An 18,910-nucleotide genomic window follows, 5' to 3' on the forward strand; every position below is an offset into this window, starting at 1 on the left:
TGCCCCCGGGGCTGTCACCGAGGCTGTCACCGAAGGGTCGCCCCGGGCTTGCAGCAGCGGGGTCCCGCCTTGAGCGAGCGCAGCGCTGCCAGGGACAGGCAGCGGGGACGGGCAGCAGGGACAGACGAGCGACGCAAAGACTCTGCCAAGGCTCCCGCTGTGCGGGCACCGGGGAAGGGACAGCGGATCCATGGAGGGACGCAGGGCGGTGCGGTGCTCCACGGGGCCTCTCCCTCAAACGGCGTATACAGCCAAAAAATGGGAGAAACGCGTGTTACCTGTTACCCCGCAGCGTGTGAGGATGTCTTCCTCAGAGTTAATGCCCATGGCAAGAGAGACTAAAATGGTATGAAATCATTAATGATGCAGGTTAATAGAAGATAATGCCTTCTCTGTCAGGCCTAGGTCATAAGCGACTAACCTTGTTTTTCAAACCCACCGGTATTTAACTCCCCATAAAACTGCATTATTCTGTGGTCCACATAGGATTTCCATTTGTTGAGTGCAAGCAGTTGGCTAGCATGTCTCTGCCCCTTCCTGAACAACTACTACATCTCTGTGAGTGCTTTGCAGGCCTGCCAGCTTCAGGAAAATTCAGCAGCTGGAAGGGAGAAATATGGGACATAAACAGCCCCTGATATTTAAACCCCTGGTAAGCTGTGGTAATAATTCTAAGTTTAGTGCATTAGGATCAGATCATTTGCCTTAAAAATACAGTTACTACTGCTCGTGTCTGTTCAGCTGCCTACCTCCTCCACAGATTTCACCCATCAGCTGTTAAGACTGAAACACATCAGAGCTTGAATGTTTAAACTTTATCTGGAGAGAATGATTTAATTGTTGGCGGGGGAGGGGTTCTGAATAACAAATATGGGTCCAGTGCAGGTAGCAGGCTCTCATGGCACATGCCCAGGTGTGAGCAAGGGGTTCCCTGTGCCTTTGGTGCATCTTCTAACCTGTAGACTATATGTCCTAGCTAGTGAAATGTCAGGGATTCACCACTTGTAGAGATTTGGCACTGTGGAATGAAGCTAGGCACCAAAGACCTGACTGTGGAAGGTGGGAAGCTTGTGCTGATGAAACCCCCAAGAGGCTGAAGTGGACAATGCTGTTCTACAACACGGAGGAGGGGATGAACAGATTCTGTCAGGGATCCATGGCAGAATAATGGTTGCACTAAGTCATAGTTGCAACTGAAGGTTTTTATTCTCAAAAGAATAAACATCCTATATTATGACTCTCATAGCAGAAAATTTCTTGCAATCAATAAGTCATGTAATACAAAATTTCTAATACAGCTTAATTTAAATTTTTTCATCACCTAGGTTCTAATTTAACTTGTAATTTCTATTCACCCCTGCAGGTAGTTTCCTGTAAAGCTGTGGAGAAGAGAGATCTAAACTCCCAGCTAGAGCTGTTGTGTCTTTCTCCATTCCCTGCTACCTCAAAACCATATGTGCCCAGTTTCCACAGTCTGTCTATAGTCCATTCTCTGCAACCCATTTGAGAATCTATTCACATCATAAAATTCCTTCTGGAACCACCAAGAATGGCTGTGGATAGGTGTAAACATTCTGAGCCCTTTTGGCTTTAATCTCCTTTCCAATGACCTGATTTTGTAGCATGGGTAAGCAACCTGCTTTGCTGTGCTCTGTGTATGTGACTGCCTGTGAAAAGTTATACCTGTCTGCTGCCTGTGACAAGCTATGTTGATAGGATCTGCTCCAAGTCTGCACTCTCTAGTTTGGCTTTAGTGTCTGCAGTTTCCTTTTTCTTAGCCAGCTTCCCTCAGCGGCTCTGATGGAAACTGGAAGCAAAGGTTTAGCTGTTAAGAGGAGTCAGAGGGCAAGAGCCTGCGTGGGAGAACAGAAGGGGGCAGTTTGGCCTCATTGTGAGGCAGGAAGAGTTTTGGAAATGCCATTACACTTCCAAATTTAGGAACACAGAAGCCTAACATGGACTCCAATGAGGTAGAAACCGAGAGACGTTAAGAACCAATTCAAGCAAACTGCTAATATTGAACTAAAATATCTTTGAAAAAAAAAGAAAAAACACTTTACTGAAATTATTAGTCAAGAAGTAAGTTTTTTATATTAGGTCTTTGTCAAAGTGGCAAGAGTGTTAGGATGCTGAGAAACACCCAATAGGTGAGCAGCCTATTAGGGGAAAGCATTGCCCTTTCTAAAATGCTCTGTTGCAATGTAGTGGAAATCTTTTTGCACCTGCAGTTCTGGCCTTCAGCCTGGCTGGGAATCCAATACCAACATTCCAATGCTCTTTTAGTCTTTAATCACTCCTCTAAAACTTCATTATTGCAAATGTGACACTCAGGTAGATTGTCCTGCTGTCCTCAGGAAAATAGGTTTAACCTCAAGCCTGATTGTTACACCCTGTGGTTACCAAAACCAGTCTGACTTTGTTCTGCAGTCAATTATAGATATGGAGAAAAAGTTTGCTCCTATTACTGCCTCTCATCTTTGACAATTCCCTTTGATTCCTTTTCTCTTTATGTCTATCTTTGTTCTGATTTATAAAAATTGATAGAGTCCTGACCTACAAAGTATTACTGTTATACAAATAACCTAAAATGGGCCTGCAAAGTGGACAGAGCAGAACAGGCCGTTGTGGCTGAGGAAAAGGTAAAAGCAGCAGAACAAAAATTTACTGTTATAAAGCAGCTGAGAAACTCCATGGCTTGCAATGAATAGACCTAAAAAAGTCACCAGAAAATCACTCTGAAGTTGTCCTTTCCAATTCAGACAGGAACCAGAGAAACTGTGGGCTGCAATTCCATCTTCTCACCTCTGTCCTTCAGCCATCCAATTCCAACACTGGGCACACCACACAACACTGGCAAGACTGTGGTCTGGAAATGCATCAGACTCAAGCCTGCTAGAGGTGGTTGAGAGCTGCCTGGTCCTGTGATGAATTCGTTTGGAATTGCCTGGAGCACCTGAAGAAGGAAGGGGGTTAGAAGGTGCACTGTTGCAGTGTGATGCAATTTCCTGTTTTGGCTATCCCAGTCCTTTCCCAGCTGCGGCAATACCTTCTCCCTTCCCCTCCCCTTGCCTCCTGTCCATCAATCTCGGTAGGCCAGCAAGGGCATTGTCTGATAGGTGAAGTTCAAAAGATGCCCCTCAGCCCTGGGGGACGTTGGGCTATCCAGGTGCCACTTGTCTCCTGAGACTTCCCCCCCCTCCCACCTGGTTGGTGGCATACCTACCCCTTCCCTCCCCCCGAGCTTAAAAGGACACTGAGACCATGCGGCCGGGACTCTTTGCTCCGTCAGAGGTAATAACTGAATTCCTGCTTGTCTGGACTTGTTCCAAGAGCCAGGTGCAACATCCAGCCAGCCAAAGGTGTCTCTGAGGTCAAACACCACAGCTGCCGCGGCTGGCCAAGCAGCCAGGCCCAGAAGAGCCCAGGCACGTTCCACCCGGCAATATTGGGATCATATTCCAATAGTGCACAAGATTCTGGGTACAGGTGACATCTTGGCAACTGGAGCCAGATCATGCACACAACTCATTGCAAACACATCCAAACCCCAAAATTCAGTTATGTTTGCTTGTGGCTTTTGTGAATATGCAGTTTCCATTAATGGCATCTGCATCACTCCATTACTTACACGGATAAGTCCTAAAAGCATCACAAAGAAACTCACCATGTGGGTGAAAAAATAAAACAGTTTTCCTTTCCTTCAGATTCTTCAGTCACTTGTGCTATTCCGATTCTTAAGTTCAATTCTCAACATATAAATCTGAGGAAGAAAGTGCATAAAAAAAATTTGGAAAGATTTAAAAAACCATAAAGGGGGCAATGGATTATAAGTGGGTTATTACCTGGTATGAGAAATGATGTGTGATGTTTTTTGTGGCAACAAGTTGGAAGTTGGAGTGGAAGACTGTCTGTTAGCTGATGCTTTAAGAAGACACAACTGTGGGTTGTATTTTCAGCTTAGCTTTCTGGAAGCTGGATTCAGTGGGCTAGTTTTTCATGCATAACATCCAAATTTATGAGAGTTTTGTTTTCATTTATTTTTATTAATAAACAAAATGTATGCATAAATAAGAGAAGAAACCAAGTTTTCTGGAAAATTTCCAAATAAGGACAGCTTGGAATGGAAGGACAACACATCAACTGCCATACAAACAGGTTCACATTTAACAGCCTGAAGTTCTTCACATTTCCAGAGTGAATTCTTGGTTTAACCTGTTGTGGTTCCTCTGCAATGATGGCTGACACTGGGCACTTGACAGCAAGGTATGATCTGAAATATGCAGAACACTTAGATTATTTAGCAAAGGAAAGGAAATCGTGGCAAGGCCTGGACAATTGGATTCATTTCCTTTAGTGCATTGAAGCTACCTACATGTATAGAGTTAAGTATCCTGCAAAGGTTAAGCATATACAAATTGACGTGAAATTCTATATCTACTGAAATTCAAGGGAACTTTGTTATGGACTGAAATGAAGTGAGATTTTTCTCTTAGATCAGACAGAAAAATAATTTAAGAATACTATAGGAGAAAAAGCTGTATGATTTAGGGTCTTTAGAGGGAAACAAACTGAGCAAATTTCTGTCCTGAGACACAGTGAAGTGAGTAGAGCTCCGCAAGTAACAGTAAATGGCTCAAAGAGCTGCTGTTGAAGGGAAGCAAAAGACGCTGGTGCTGGCTGTCTTTATTTTGTCCCAGTCCATACTAGTTCATGATTCCCACCTTTGCAGTTGTGCACTTGGAAAAAGTAGCCATAGTACCACTAAGTGCCTAAGAGTTCAGGTGAAGAAGTCCTTCTTTGGACTTGAAAAAGAAGCAGCAGAAAAGAGTGGCTATATTGTGTTCCTTGCTGGATACTGTTACCCTGCATGTGCTCTTCACGGATCTTAATTCAATTGTGGTCCCTCGATCACTGGCTCTTAAAAATTTTGCCAGTTTTTACTACATGGAGAAAAATGCTTTATCTCATTTTATATAGCCTCCCTGACAAATCAATTGATTATCTCCCAATTCTTATGTTGGAGTAAAACAGAACAATGATTCTCCAATCAGGGTTCCCCTGGGTTTTACAGGAAGTTAAGGTTTCTTTTGTAGAGCCAGAGCAAGAAAGCAGGAAAGGGTATGTAATTATCATTAGTGAATCATTTAACTAAACCCAGAACCTGTTGGTCTCTCTAACTTAGCCTTTCAGAGCATGTGTATGTTACTTCCAGGACATGGATGTAGTTGGTATCAGTTCCAATAATACAAATATTTGTACCAAAATACTAAGCACTGGTAGATAAAAAAGTCCTATAGATAAAAAGTAGTCGGTAAAAAGTGTTTTACATTTTGAAGAAATCTTGCATATTAACAAACAATTGCATAACTAAATGTTTAGGATTTGGCTTGACCTTGACCTTGTATTTTTCTATAAACTAAATAAGTCTTTCAGGTTGTGCTGCCTGATTGCCGGAATATTTAGAGCAGTATCTGCTTGTAGGGAACAGGAAATCTCCTGAAGTCCTGAGTTCCCTGAAAACCCCAAGGGTGGTCACTCTCAAGAACAGGGCTTGCTTTGTTGCATGGCATTGCCACTCTCATGCCTGAGTGTTACAGAGACACCATTAACTGAGTTTGCTGGAGCATGGAGCAATGCCTAATTTTCTTGTAAGGAAGTGATGGTAAATTACTTAAAGAAGACAGATTCAGAAACTGGGGGGGGGGGGGGGGGGGGGGGGGACGAGAATGGGCTAGACTCCTTGCAAACTCAGGTACTTTGGTCTGGAAAACAGTGGGAAAACATTTCACTCTGACTGAGAGTGACTAGTTCTGCCAACTGGGATAAAGAATTGGCAGGTGCTCCCTGGAGAGAGAGAGATGGAGAACAGAGAGAGGAGAAAGCCTTAGGCGTTATCAAACTTCAGAAGGAAAGTTAAAATACAGATCAAAGGATTTGTTGTTGATAGCTACCAACCAAAATTACACCCAAAGCAGGTGTGTAATTTTTTTTTTGTTCAAACCAACATGAGACCTCTCCTAATTACACTGGCAGATTTTGTGAATGTCATTCTGATTTATAGATGAGAGTGTCTGTGTGTACAAGAGCGCACACACACACACATACACACATATATATGTATTTTTATATATACGTGCAATGCTGCCATGCTTGGGATGTTTAGGAGACATAAGTGTGAGGGCAACTCTTAAACCTTCACTTCTGAAGTAGCATTTACTCACACTAGTGGCTGCACAAATGTGTTAATTGCTGTTCCAAGCAATAGTTCAAGAGACCAGCCTTTCAATTCAAGTCGATTAACTAAATGCAGTATGCTTAATTTAAATTCATGAGAATTTGTTTAATTAAAGATGCACACTACAGTTTTCCTATTATGGGCCATGCATTTGATTATTCTCTGCAATCCAGTGAAAACCTGCTACATTACCTTAGTCAACACTTCATGAATTTAAGTCAAACTTAAGTTTGGCCATAAAGCAGAGTTTAAGGTTAATTTCGCTGAGAGGCAAGAACAGAGGATGAATTGTTGCTAGTTCACCACTTCTGGAAAAGCAGGAATAGAAGATAGCAGTTTGATTTAAATCAGTTCTGTCAGCTTATTTTCAAATGTCTGGATTTTGATGATTTTTTTTTTCACCACAATGTTAAGTAAATAAATTCAGTCAAGGAAAATTCATTCTAGATTGGGTACAAAGCCACTCAGGTTCACACTGCCAATGATGCTGAAAGTGTTGATGATCTGGGTACACTATATTACAACAATAGTGATTGTATTAGAAAACAAATATCCCTTAAATTTCTGCATTCAGACCTGGACCCAGCAGGGTTCTTGAAAGTAATCATAAAAGGGAGAGAGTTTGGGTCAGACAGGAACATAAATACTTGTGTTTGGGGAACATAAAGAGGAGAAAAGAATCAGTTAATCTACCCAACTATATCTAGGGAAAAAGTTAAATTATCACAGCTCAGGGACCTCTTAATGCTGTATAATATGTTATAGCATTTCCTTTAGAGTGTTTCAGGACAAGTCCTACAAAAATGGGAAGTTGTGGAAGTGATGGATATGGAATTAATTGCAAATTTTTTGCTAGCTTCCTAGGCTTAAAACCAAAAAAAAACCCACCAAACTTTCCCTTTAACCAAAATGGCTTATGAATTCCTCACTATGGAAAGACATGATCAGAATCTTCTGGCCTCAAAATTCTCCTTTTTTCAATTTTTTTCAAAGCATTGCACTATGGTGTCTCTCACAAATTGTATCATGATTTACTTTTCCTCTTTCTGCCTGCAGGGTATATCTGAAAAAGGTCATGACTGCTCACCAACACATCTCCCATTCATTTGGAAGAGACTAAGCCTCAGTCCTTTATCCTTCATCCAATAAATCTCTCTTTTTCCTGGTATTTATCATAACAGTGGCCAAAGAACAGGCAGTAAAAGATTAAGGTTAGAAGAAAGTTAAAAGATCGCTTTTAAATGGTGAACAGAGCTTCTTTCTTATAGACATGTGTGTCTGTGCATGTGTCTGTGTGTCTGTGTGCATGTTCACAGAACACTTTGTATTTTGCCACTTATGCTGAAGCCTGCAATCCAGCAATTCCAGCATAAAAAAGTAATTGTGCATTTAAAAAAAAACCAAATTAAAAAGAGATCCAAATTACAGACTCCTTCCTAGATTTAGCCGATTAGTTACACTGTATTTTATACTGATTAATGAAAATCCAGTTCTTGGCTGGAGAGGTAGTTACCCCACTTCATACCTGCCAGATATTCCATGTAAAATGTCAGACATGCTTTTCTTGCACAGTCATTGTCATTCCAAACTAGTTTGGGTTCAGTGGAGTTTTGTTCTGGGACCAAAAGGCTGCAATCAGTCTTTCATTCCTAGGTTATAACACAGCCATAAACATACAATGTCTGCTTCTTTAAGCCTGCTGCCTTGTTTTTAATGACACTTGGGTTTTCTTTTTTCTTTTTTTTTTCCTTCCTTTCTTTTTTTTTTTTTTTTTTAATCCAGGGAAATTGTGGTTTGTTTTTAAAACTAGAAATTCCCTCTCTTGAACAGCTGGAACTGAAGTATTCAAACCATGGGCAGATGGAAGACTGAGCAGCTGCACGTTGCAACCCAGAGAGTACTCACCTCTGCAGATGGCAATGGTTGCTTGCTGTTAGCAAGTCAGTAATGCATTTTAAGTGGCTTTTAGTGGAAACTTTCTTGGTTTGTATCTGCCACTGTTAAAAAAGAGCTTTGTTCATGATTGTCCTCTTGGTGTTGCCTTTTTAACCCACAAGTGTGCTTCACCATTTTGTAGGGCCATTCTAGAAGCAGATCTAGAGCTCTGATGAGTGCTCACACTTCATTGATCACCACTATAAAACACACAGCTGAGGGGAAATTCCACCTTAAAAAAAAAAAAAAACCAAAACACCTTTATAAGAAAGTCTGGGGCAGAAATGCAAAGGAACAGATGCAGAACTGTGGAATGATATTTGACAAGCAGTAGGGAAGATTCAAGTTAAATGGTCTATGTTAATGATGTTAAATTTCCTCCTTTGGCCCCGCTCAATCATTCACACGAAGCATGTCTGACTAATGTTCTGTCCTTGTGAACACTCTATGATCACATTACAGAGTTTGCATCATTTTCAGAAATGTGTACTCAGACAACTCTCTCCAGCAGCAATAGTGCAGAGTTCCAGAATTTAAAAGTTATTCTGAGTGTTATTTTTATGAACAACTAATATGAAACAGATTTGAAACCTAAGCCCTTTTTAAAAAAAAACCTTAAAAATATTCTACTTTCTCCCAAATGAAAAACATATTTCCCTTCAAACTATTAAATCTCAAAAACATATTTTCAAGTTTATTTCCAACCTTTCTTGGGGAAATGCATCTTGGGTCAGAGACTGCACATGAGAATCAAGAACAAGGGTAGTGAAGTCAACATCAGGCTTGTCATGAAAAATAATTACTAATCCCCTCCAAGATGTTGACTGCAGAATTTTCAGGGCAGCTGTGGACTCCATGAAGCTGTGCTTTCCTTCTGGTTTTGTAAATGTCTGGCTTTAATCATAATTGATATTTTAAAAACAAAGGCAGAATCATAGAGATGCAAGCCGGCAATTGAGAATGGAAGTTCTTTGTTGAGGATTTTCCTGGGCTGTCTAAAGGCTCTTTCCTGATTCCGATGCTGCCAGTGAAGATGCTGCTGAGGCAGCACTCAGGGGCCTGGAGCAGCAGAGAGCTGCCAGAGGCAAGGGGCATGGCTGTCACCAGCCTCTTCTTCAAGGATTGTGCAGAGCAGGACAAGCTCCTCTGCTAAGAGGGTTTGCAAGGCCAGATTTTGCTAGTGGGGTGCTACAGGGGTGGCTTCTGTGAGAAGATGCTGGAAGTTTCCTCCATGTGTGAAATACAAAGCTGTGTTTTGTGTCAGGTACAAACAGGTGATGTGTGTATTTGTGAGTGCACCGACAGTGGGAGAGCTGTGAATTCTAATAATAACTGAGGAAAATGAAGCATGGAAAAAGGCCTTTGAAATTAACCCTAGTTGATTTAGGAGCATTGGAATTAAAGTGTTAAAGATGTTGCTTTTTGCTTATAGCTAATCCATAAAGAGCTCTGCAACAATAACCTTTTGAAGTATAATTTTAGAATATTACTTGTATCCTTGAAACTGTAGCTTTGGAATATATAGAAAGGAAATATGCTTATCTCACACCCTACTGAAGCAAAGAAAAACATCTTGAGAGAGGAAGATGAACACCACCTCAAGGGTTTATGGTTTCGACCAAGGGAAGCTGGACATCACTGTTATTAGATTTATAGTGTCTGCAATTAGAAGGTGGACCCACATCTGGGGAGTTGGACTGCACCAGATGGGATTTGTCTTTCTTCTTTCAGAAACTGGACAGCCACCATCTGGGAATACTCCTTTTGAGATACATCCTGAGAAAAACTAAATCACAATAGTGTATGGAATTGTGATGTAATAATTTGGAATAAATATTGCTGATGAATAAAAAATTGGAAAGAGAAACTGCTGAAAAAACTGATGAGTACCCCTATAAATACCTGTAATCCTCAATTATTGGTGTGCAGTTGGAGGGAAAACTTCCCCCACTGTACCCAGCGCTGTATTGCTCATACTTTACCATATTAATTAATAAATTGATTGCTGCTTGAATATTGGCCTAGTCAAGCTTCTTATTTATAACATACGTCTGGCAGAGCCAGTGCTAGCTGGCTCTGGGATGGATCCATCTCTGGTTGAGGCCAAACCCATCAGCAGTGGTGGTTATACTTCTGTGATAACATAATTAAGACTAAGAAAAATAGAAGTTATGATGCAGATGTAGTTGAAGCCAGACAAGAGAGGGGTGAGAGCATGTGAGAGGAGCTGCTCTGCTGACAGCCAGGGCAGCGGAGCAGGAGGGGCAGGGCCGAGATTGCCCCACAGCCATGGTGAGGGCTGGGGAGAAGCCCCTGGGGCAGCCCAGAGATGCTGGAGCAGGGGGAGGCCTGAGGGAGGGCTGCCAACCTGTGGGAAAACTGCGCCAGAGCAGGCTCCTGGCAGGGAGCTGCAGACCTGTGTGGAAAGGATTCCATGCTGGAGCAGGTTTCCTGGTAGGAGTTGCGGCCTGCAACATGAGGGACCTGCTCTGGAGCAGGCTGTGCCTGAAGGGCTGTGCCTTCGGGAAGGGTGACCCACATTGCAGAGAGCTGTTTCCTGTGGAAGGGACCTCAGTTTGGCATCTCACCAAGGCATATAAACACCTGCAGGGAGGCTGCAAGGAGGACAGAGCAAGGATCATTCCAGGGGCGCCCAGTGACAGGACCATGGAGAATGGACACAGGCAGAAACACAGGAGGTTGGTCCTGAGCAGTTCAGTGCAGGTGGACAAAAATATACACATGTGCTTTTTCTTGGCTTAGAAGAAATTAACTGCTTATCTGCATTTGGTTATGTTTTATCTAAGGCAGAAAAAGACATATTGTAAAGGAAATTCCTTGCTCCTGGGGGGAAAAAGAAAAAAAAAAGGGCATTTGAAAGGCGAGGAACTTAAAGAAAGAGAGAAGGGAGGGAAAAAGTCAACCAAGCAGCAATTTTAATTATACGTTATGGAGGTCTTCAGTAGGTTACTCTTCTTGAATCTATCCAGACTATCACCTGACACAAGGTTAACCATTGTGTGTGAAAGACTTAGTTGATCAGCTTAGTTCATAATTGATATTGTTTCACCCAATGCTTGCACTCAGGGATAACTGGCATTCTCATTTCCTGACACAGTAACAAGGTGGTGGACTAAAAATCACTACAGATAAATTGAGAAAGTCCCTTCAGGTCAGTGTTGTGACATTGGGACAGCAGCTGTTTGGAGGGACATGTAACCCTGTGCCTTTTGCTTTTACATTGTCTTTCAATAAGTGTCCTTACTGTCTTGTTGTCCTTTTCTGTTAATCCAGTATATATCATGAAATATTGTATTATCACAATAAAGAAATTGGTTTCAAACCTTAAATTAAGCAGAGAATGCATACTGCTGTATGTTTTCTTTTCACATTGTGGCTAATATTTGTTTTTAGATAAAGGCTTTCCATAGCTGTTCAGATTCTGCTGCTTGGTCCTTTAGTAAAGTCATAACTCTGAATTTGCATATCAGAGTCTACATTGCCCTGTAAATTGCTAATGGTGAAGTTCAGAATTTGTACTCCCCCACAACAGCAATTTAAAGATAGACTGTATAAATTAAAATCTCATTTTGTGTCTTTAACAACCATGTTAAACATCTTCAGGATGACCAAGAGAAATAGCATGTTAAGTCACATATTTATAAGGAACACTAAAACTTCAAACCTATTGCAATGTAAAAATTACAATTTATTTAGTTTAGATCTCAAGTTAAGAGTGAGTTGCAATCTGTGTGTTTTCTATGTTCTTGAAAGTAGTAACAGTATAGTTACATTTTTATGAGAGACATGTTCATTTTAGGATTGCTCAGAAGTTCTGGGTAATATTTTTAAAAGCTGTAAAATTGCACTTAAAAACACCAACCAAATAAACAAACTCCCAAATGTCAATTTTTATTTGTGGTATTGCACATCTGAAAAAAAGAAAAAGTAAATAATATCTTAATACTTTTATTTTTAAACAAATTAACTCAGCTTTTCCATCTATTTTTTCTCCTTACAGGTTGTAACCATATAAGATCACACATGATAAGAGCATATTTTTACCAAAACACATAAAAGCTTATACTGACCAAGTACAGACTGATTTATCACAGATGCATTCCTCACATTCCTCATTTAATCTGGATTTAAATATATGGCTGCGAGAAAAGCACTGGGTGGTTTGACCTACAGTACTTTTCATTATATTGGCATCCATGATGCAGCCCAATTCAGCATTAGCTGAAGTAAAAGCTGGGGCTTTTACTGAAGCCTTTAGCAAAAAGGCCTCCAGCAAAAAAAACAACTGGAGGTGTCTGCCCCTCCAGCTGCCTGAGAATGGCAGGAGCTCAGCTGCAAATTCACACTGTTCACACATTTGCTAGGATCAAATTCACACTATGTGCAGTGGGAAGTCCTGCTACCTGAAAGGTGGAGTGGGTATCTCTGTGCCCAGCTAATGAATGGCTCATTACTCTTACCTCAGAGTGGTTTGAAGGATTTTACTGGAAGAGTAACTATACCTTCAATTTGAGGGCAACCGTGGTGGCTGTCGGTACTTCACAGTATTTATGAGCCAAGTGACTGCCTTATCCAGAAATGGTCACCTTGGTGCGCTTCTGCAGCTCTGGCTCATTGAACTCCAATCTGTTTTGCCATTTATTTGGTTTTGAAAAGACCTGAAGGCTTCAGACAGTGTTTACCACAGCAGTTAACCTCTTACCTGGAGTGAACTTCTGGCTTTCTCCACTCCTTAGATTTGGTGGTCTGTACTTCCACCTCCAAATTATAATTTACAAATCCAAGTTTCTACAAGGTCTGACTTTCTGCAAGTTTTGATTTCTGCAGAAACTTTCCCTTGCCTCCATGTTTCTTAGAATGATGATGAAGGCATGCTTGTACTCACAAGGACATTGTGTGTCTGTTCGTGACAGAATGGTCATGTCCTGAAAAGTGTTTTACTTCACATCTGGATCAAACCTCCATAACCTGTCCATCAGGGCACAGTGTGAGGCGCCTCTAATTAAATATTATCTTGCCAGCCTGCCAGGGAGAGGGGATGTGTTTGCTGGCAGCAAATTATTCCTATTGATGAAATTGTGGCAACCTCTCTCAGTAATTTTGTATCTGATCACATAGATGCAAAATAATTCAGGTTGGAAAGGATGTCAGGAGATCTCTATTCCATCCTTCTGCTCAAAGAAGGGTCAACATCTGAGGTCAGATAGGTTTGCAAAGGTTTGACTTTTTCCAGTCAGGGCTTGAAACTGTGCAAGGACAGACACCACCCAGCCTCTGCATAAGTTCAGCCACTGATTTACTGTGCTCATAGGGAAACTTTTTTTTTTAATCCAATCTGAACCACACATTTCAACTCATGTCCATTATCTTTGATCCTCTTCCCATATACCACTAAGTGTATGGGAACTTCTTACTTGATTGTTTACTCAGCCCTAAGACATCATTATACATTTTATAATGGGCAAAGGAAACCAGCAGTGTCAGAATCATCATTCCAGTGTGGCAGCAGCAGGAGAACTCACACTTCTATAAACTGAAAAATGAAAAAATATTTTTCAAGCAATATTACAGCATGCCATAAATTTTATTATTCAGTTTATTCTAACTCATGTTATCTGATAGCTGTGTGATTTGTAGGCATTTTTAGTCAACTTGAGGACTTTCAGTTATTTGTGTTGTTCTAAGACTGTGGAGTTCAACAACAAAACCACTACACTGCAGAAGAGTCAGACTGGTTTTAATGTCAGAAGAGAGAACTGATCTTTCTGGACCTTGTCTAGATGAAATATAAAACCTCAAGCTGTGCTAAATGAACAACAACAGATAGCTTTGGTCACCTCTAAAAAACAGGAATAGAAAGACAATTTTCAGAGCTGTTTATGCAGACTGAATATGTTTTTGGAAATGCTCAGTGTTATTACTCCAGAGAGTCAGTAGCTACAAGTGGGACATACATTATGAAGTTACCTACCTGGGCTTTTACAGTTCAGTAGGAGCACTAACAATAATTTATTTACATACTCCTGATAAAAAATGTCCTTAACTTCCTGCCTTGCCTAACCGTGCTGCAGTGTGTCTGAGCAGAACAGCTGAGTCTCGGTTCTTTCTGCAGCTCCACTTTTGAGATATGGCCCAAAGCAGCAAGCCTTAGCCAGGCCATTTCCTTGGTAAGGAGCCCAGGAAAACACTCACACCTCACCAGCAGTGCTGTGGCAACAGAAGGGCTTCACACATTCAGGTGTTCTGTTGCAAAAGTTCTTGCAGGGATACAATTTGTACTCCTTAGGAACCTGATTTAGGGTATGCTGGCAAAAGTGCTGTCTGTACTATCAGGTACCCGACTTTCTACACTGCTCACTCTACCTACAAGCCAACTGATGGAAGAAAAAGCAATCTCTAATGGAATCATAGAATCATACAATTATTAGGGTTGGAAAAGCTCTCTAAGATCAAGTCAAGCCATTCATTTACTATGCTATTCACCCCAGTCAGCAACCAGACATTAATGAAACCAGATTTGTGACTGGAAAAATAATGGGGTTACATAATTTTGTACTAATAAGCATCTTCACTGTTTTTACTATTATTAAATCTTTTTGCTATAAAATATTTTTAAAGAAAATCATGAATAAATGGTCTAGCCCAGTCAATTTGTCAGTCTGTTACCTGGAATTTTCAGATGATTTACGACCCCTGTGATTCCCCTTCTGAAGTGAGCCTTCTAGAAATAGTCAGCTTATTCACCTCCTTTTGAAGTAAACAAGCAACATTGCAGTCAAGCATAGACCAAGCAGAAAAGTTTAAGACACCTGGACTTCTGTGAGTCTTTTTACTCACAGAACTCTTTGAGCCTACATCTGCCTATCTTTGAAATGGAGAAAAGTTACATTCTATGGATGAAAAATTTGGGGCTGAGAATAAATGTGGTCATTTAGTATTCATTTCAAGTTATTGTGTTAGCAAAATACTTTTTCCACATCTTACAGCTCACAGGTTTGTGCACATTAACACATATATTAAAGTATACAGCTTAGCTGTGTCTAATAGTCTGATATAAAAACTATGCAAAAGGGATAAGGGAAAAAGTACTCATACCATAATATCATCTGAAATGCCTCTTCCTTGCTTTATTACTTCCGAGCACAATTCTTTTGCAGTGCTTTTCAATTAAACATATTTCAGGAGCATCAGAAGAAAATAAAGCCAATTTTTTAACAGGCCATGTGAGCATAGTTCTTGGCTTCCTCTACAGCCAAGAAGGGTTTATAATGGGCCCCACGCCACCGTGCAAGGAGCAGGAGGGGCTGTGAGCCATGGGGGCTGCAGCAGAGCTGTGTCCCAGGCTGTGTCCCAGGCACCACCGTGGCAGGGGCAGCTGGGCTGTGGCAGTGAGAGCTGTCACAGTGTGCTGCTGCACTCTCCCCTCCCTCCTGGCGGCCCTCAGATGGAAACTGCTAGAAAGCTGTGCAGAAGGAGATCTGTGGCGAGCACGGAGCTGTGTTGGGGTAGCTCAGGTGACCCGAGTGCTGCAGTGGGTGGCTGCAAACCCTTCAGAGGGGACAGGCAAGGAGGAGAGGCACTGGGAAGCCCTGTGTGTGAGGGAGTGTTTTGACTGCCCGGAGCTCTATGATGGTAATGATTAAGGCTGAATTCTTGTGGGTGAGAATTAGGGGAAAGGCCTGCAAGGAAGATATCCCAGGAGTCTGTTAAAGACCACCCAACCAGGATGAAGAGGCAGGTGAAATACTCCACAAGCAGCTCAGGAGTACATGTAGGTGCTGGCTCTTGTTCTCTTGGGAAACAAGAGAGCCCTGTAATCCAGCAGGAAACAGTCAGTGACCTGCTGCTCCACTTCAACATGCCAAATGGTACTAAGGGAGCTCATGGAAGTGGAAGTGCTCTTTGAGCCACTTTCCATTATTCTCCAGCAGCCCTGGATAACCAGAGAGGCCCCAGGGAACTGGAAGCGAGCCGTGTCTCTGGAAGTGTTCAAGAACATGTGTAGATGTGGTAATTAAAGGTATGGTTTAACAGTGGACTTGGAGTGCTGGGTTAATGGTTGGATCTGATGAACTTCAGGATCTTTTCCAACCTTAATCACAGAATCATAGAACCATTAAGGTTGGGAAATACCTCCAAGATCATCATGTCCAACCTTTGACCTAATACCACTATGCCCAGTAAATGAAGTGGTTTTGACTTTGTATTATGCAACAAAGGTAAAAAGAGAAAAGTTTTTTCCTTTGAATCTTTGTAGCAATGAAAAAAATCTTGTGGTTTCTCTCTGAGCCTGCCTCAGCAATTTCCTGGCAACATTGCTTCAGTGAGAAATGTTGCAAAAACTAGAAAGAATTTTCTGGGCCCCTCTAACACTGGAAAACTTCCACCTGTTAAGCTAAAACTTCAGTATGAACTTCAAATGTTAAAGCACTGTAAGATAGAAAGTTATGCTTTATACCAAACAAAAACTGAAATACTGCAAATGTTTAGTGACCTTTGTTGCATTTAGGAGCAGTTTTGGGGCTATTTCAAAACTCAATTTTTCACCTTCATAGTGAATAGAAGAGTCTAGTCTTTAAACAGCACATCACTTCCTATTTATTACTCTTTTGCTAATAGTTAACAGAGAGTTGTCTTCTCATGCTGCGATTTCACTGTGACATTGCCACTATATTGTGAAGAAAGTATGAATCTCCTGCCACCTCATTTTCAGCTACAAAACCATATTTGTTCATTGCCATGGCAACGGCTGCCCCAGCCCAGCCTAATAGGGTGCTTGTCTAGACAGCATTAAACATATCTGTGCTTATGTGTGTCTGGTTTTAGCAGCCAGGTGTGCAGAAGGCGGGGTGAAAGGAAGAGAGGCAAGTGAAAAGAAGTGAGTAAAAGAGTAAGAGCACCTCGGAAGTGACCACATTTTACATGAGAATTCTTAGTTCTGGAGGCCTTTCCTGGGATGCGGTGTTAAAGTGTGTTACTCACTCAGGGCACACACATTTATAGACTTGCGTGAAAGAACTTCAAACTGATTTCTGATTGAACTGAGTAAGGGGCCAGCACCATCCACAGGCTACTTCAGATTGAAGGCATTTCTCGGGGGCAGAAAGCCATTTCACATTTCCTGTGGAGAAGAGTGATGTGTCTGAGTCTGATCCAGGTCAGCAGGTCTCAGCAAGGACCTGAGGAAAGCCTTGGCTGTGATTCAGATCTGCTGGTTGGATCCTGGGGGAAAGAGAATAGAGCACCCCAGCAATGTCCACCTCCCTGTCATGGGAGACCCCTTGGAAAGGGAGAGTTACCACAGGGACAATGGAGCAACTGAGCCTGGGTAGACCAAGAGAGCCACTTCATTCATGCAAATGCATATTTTCAGCATCTTTCATTCACACTGATAAATCTGTATTTCACATCTAAACAGGGATCCTTCCCCCTTTCCTATGCATGATACAAGCAGATATTCCCAAAGCCATTTCAAAATAACACTTAGATGTTCTTCTGAAAGACAGGCACCAACCTTCCAGCTGGCACTAAGTGAGAAAGAAATACAGAGCTGTTCAGACTCAATTCAAGGACAAGGTCTGAAGACAAACAAGCTCTTAGCCTGTTTGAGAAAAGCCAGAGATGAGTTTTACAGGTGCTTGTGGTGCCAACACCCTGCTTCTGTGTTGTGGGGATGATTTGTTGCCAGAACAGCTCGGAAAAAGAGCATCTCTCATTGAAAAGAAGACAGCTAGAGATTGTTGGTAGGGATACATATTCAGCTTATTCTCAGTACCACCTTGTCTAGACAGAGAGTTACTGAATCCATGGAAAAATATGCTCCCTGTGGAAATACTACAGGTAGCTCCCACTGTTGACTCCATATTTTGTCTGTACAGGACAAGGAGATGCAGTTTGCACCTTCTGAAACAGATTGAGTAGGTTGAGAGCAAAGACTGAAAGGGACAGTTTTTAACAAAAACAGTATTTGCTGATCATATGTCCACTGCCCATTTTGCAGCCATCCCAAACTCATGGTCACAGCTAATATGGTGTTCATATGTTGCATCCCAGTATCCCAACCCAACATCAGCAGAGTTACATTATACCCTTCCATGTTCTTGGCTCAGCACAATTCATATTGGAGCATCTGATAATTCCAAAAAGGGATATTCTTGTAGCACTTTCATTCATCCCATAAATAGGAGGAAATGGTAAGCAAAACACCTACATATTGTATTTTAGAGTTGAAAAATATAACTACAGTCTCAAGTGTAGTCTGGCAAACAATGTCCCACTTTTCAAGAAGGACAAGAAGGAGGACCCTGGAAAATACAGGTCTTTCAGTCTCACTTCAGTGCCTTGCAAAATTATGGAGAATATTATTTGGGGAGGTATTAAAAAACACCTGAAGGACAACACAGTCACTGGTCACAGCCAGCACAGCTTCATGACAAGAAATTCCTGCTTATCCAACTTTATTTCTTTTCATACTAAGGTTATGCACATAGCTGATCAAGAGAAGGCAGTTGGTGACATCATTCTGGATTTCAGTGAAGATTTTGGCCCTGTCTCTCACAGGATCCCTCTGGACAAAATGTCCAGCACACACCTGAATATTTACTTTATATCAACCTGTCCTGCCCAGAAGATCCCCATTATTTGGATGCCAGATCAGGACTATTCCAGCCTAGGTGCCAGTGAGGGTTGGACTTTGACCATCTGCTTATGGTACTGTAC

This window comes from Geospiza fortis, unplaced genomic scaffold (genome assembly GCF_000277835.1).
Source record: "Geospiza fortis unplaced genomic scaffold, GeoFor_1.0 scaffold433, whole genome shotgun sequence".
Lineage (NCBI taxonomy): Eukaryota > Metazoa > Chordata > Aves > Passeriformes > Thraupidae > Geospiza > Geospiza fortis.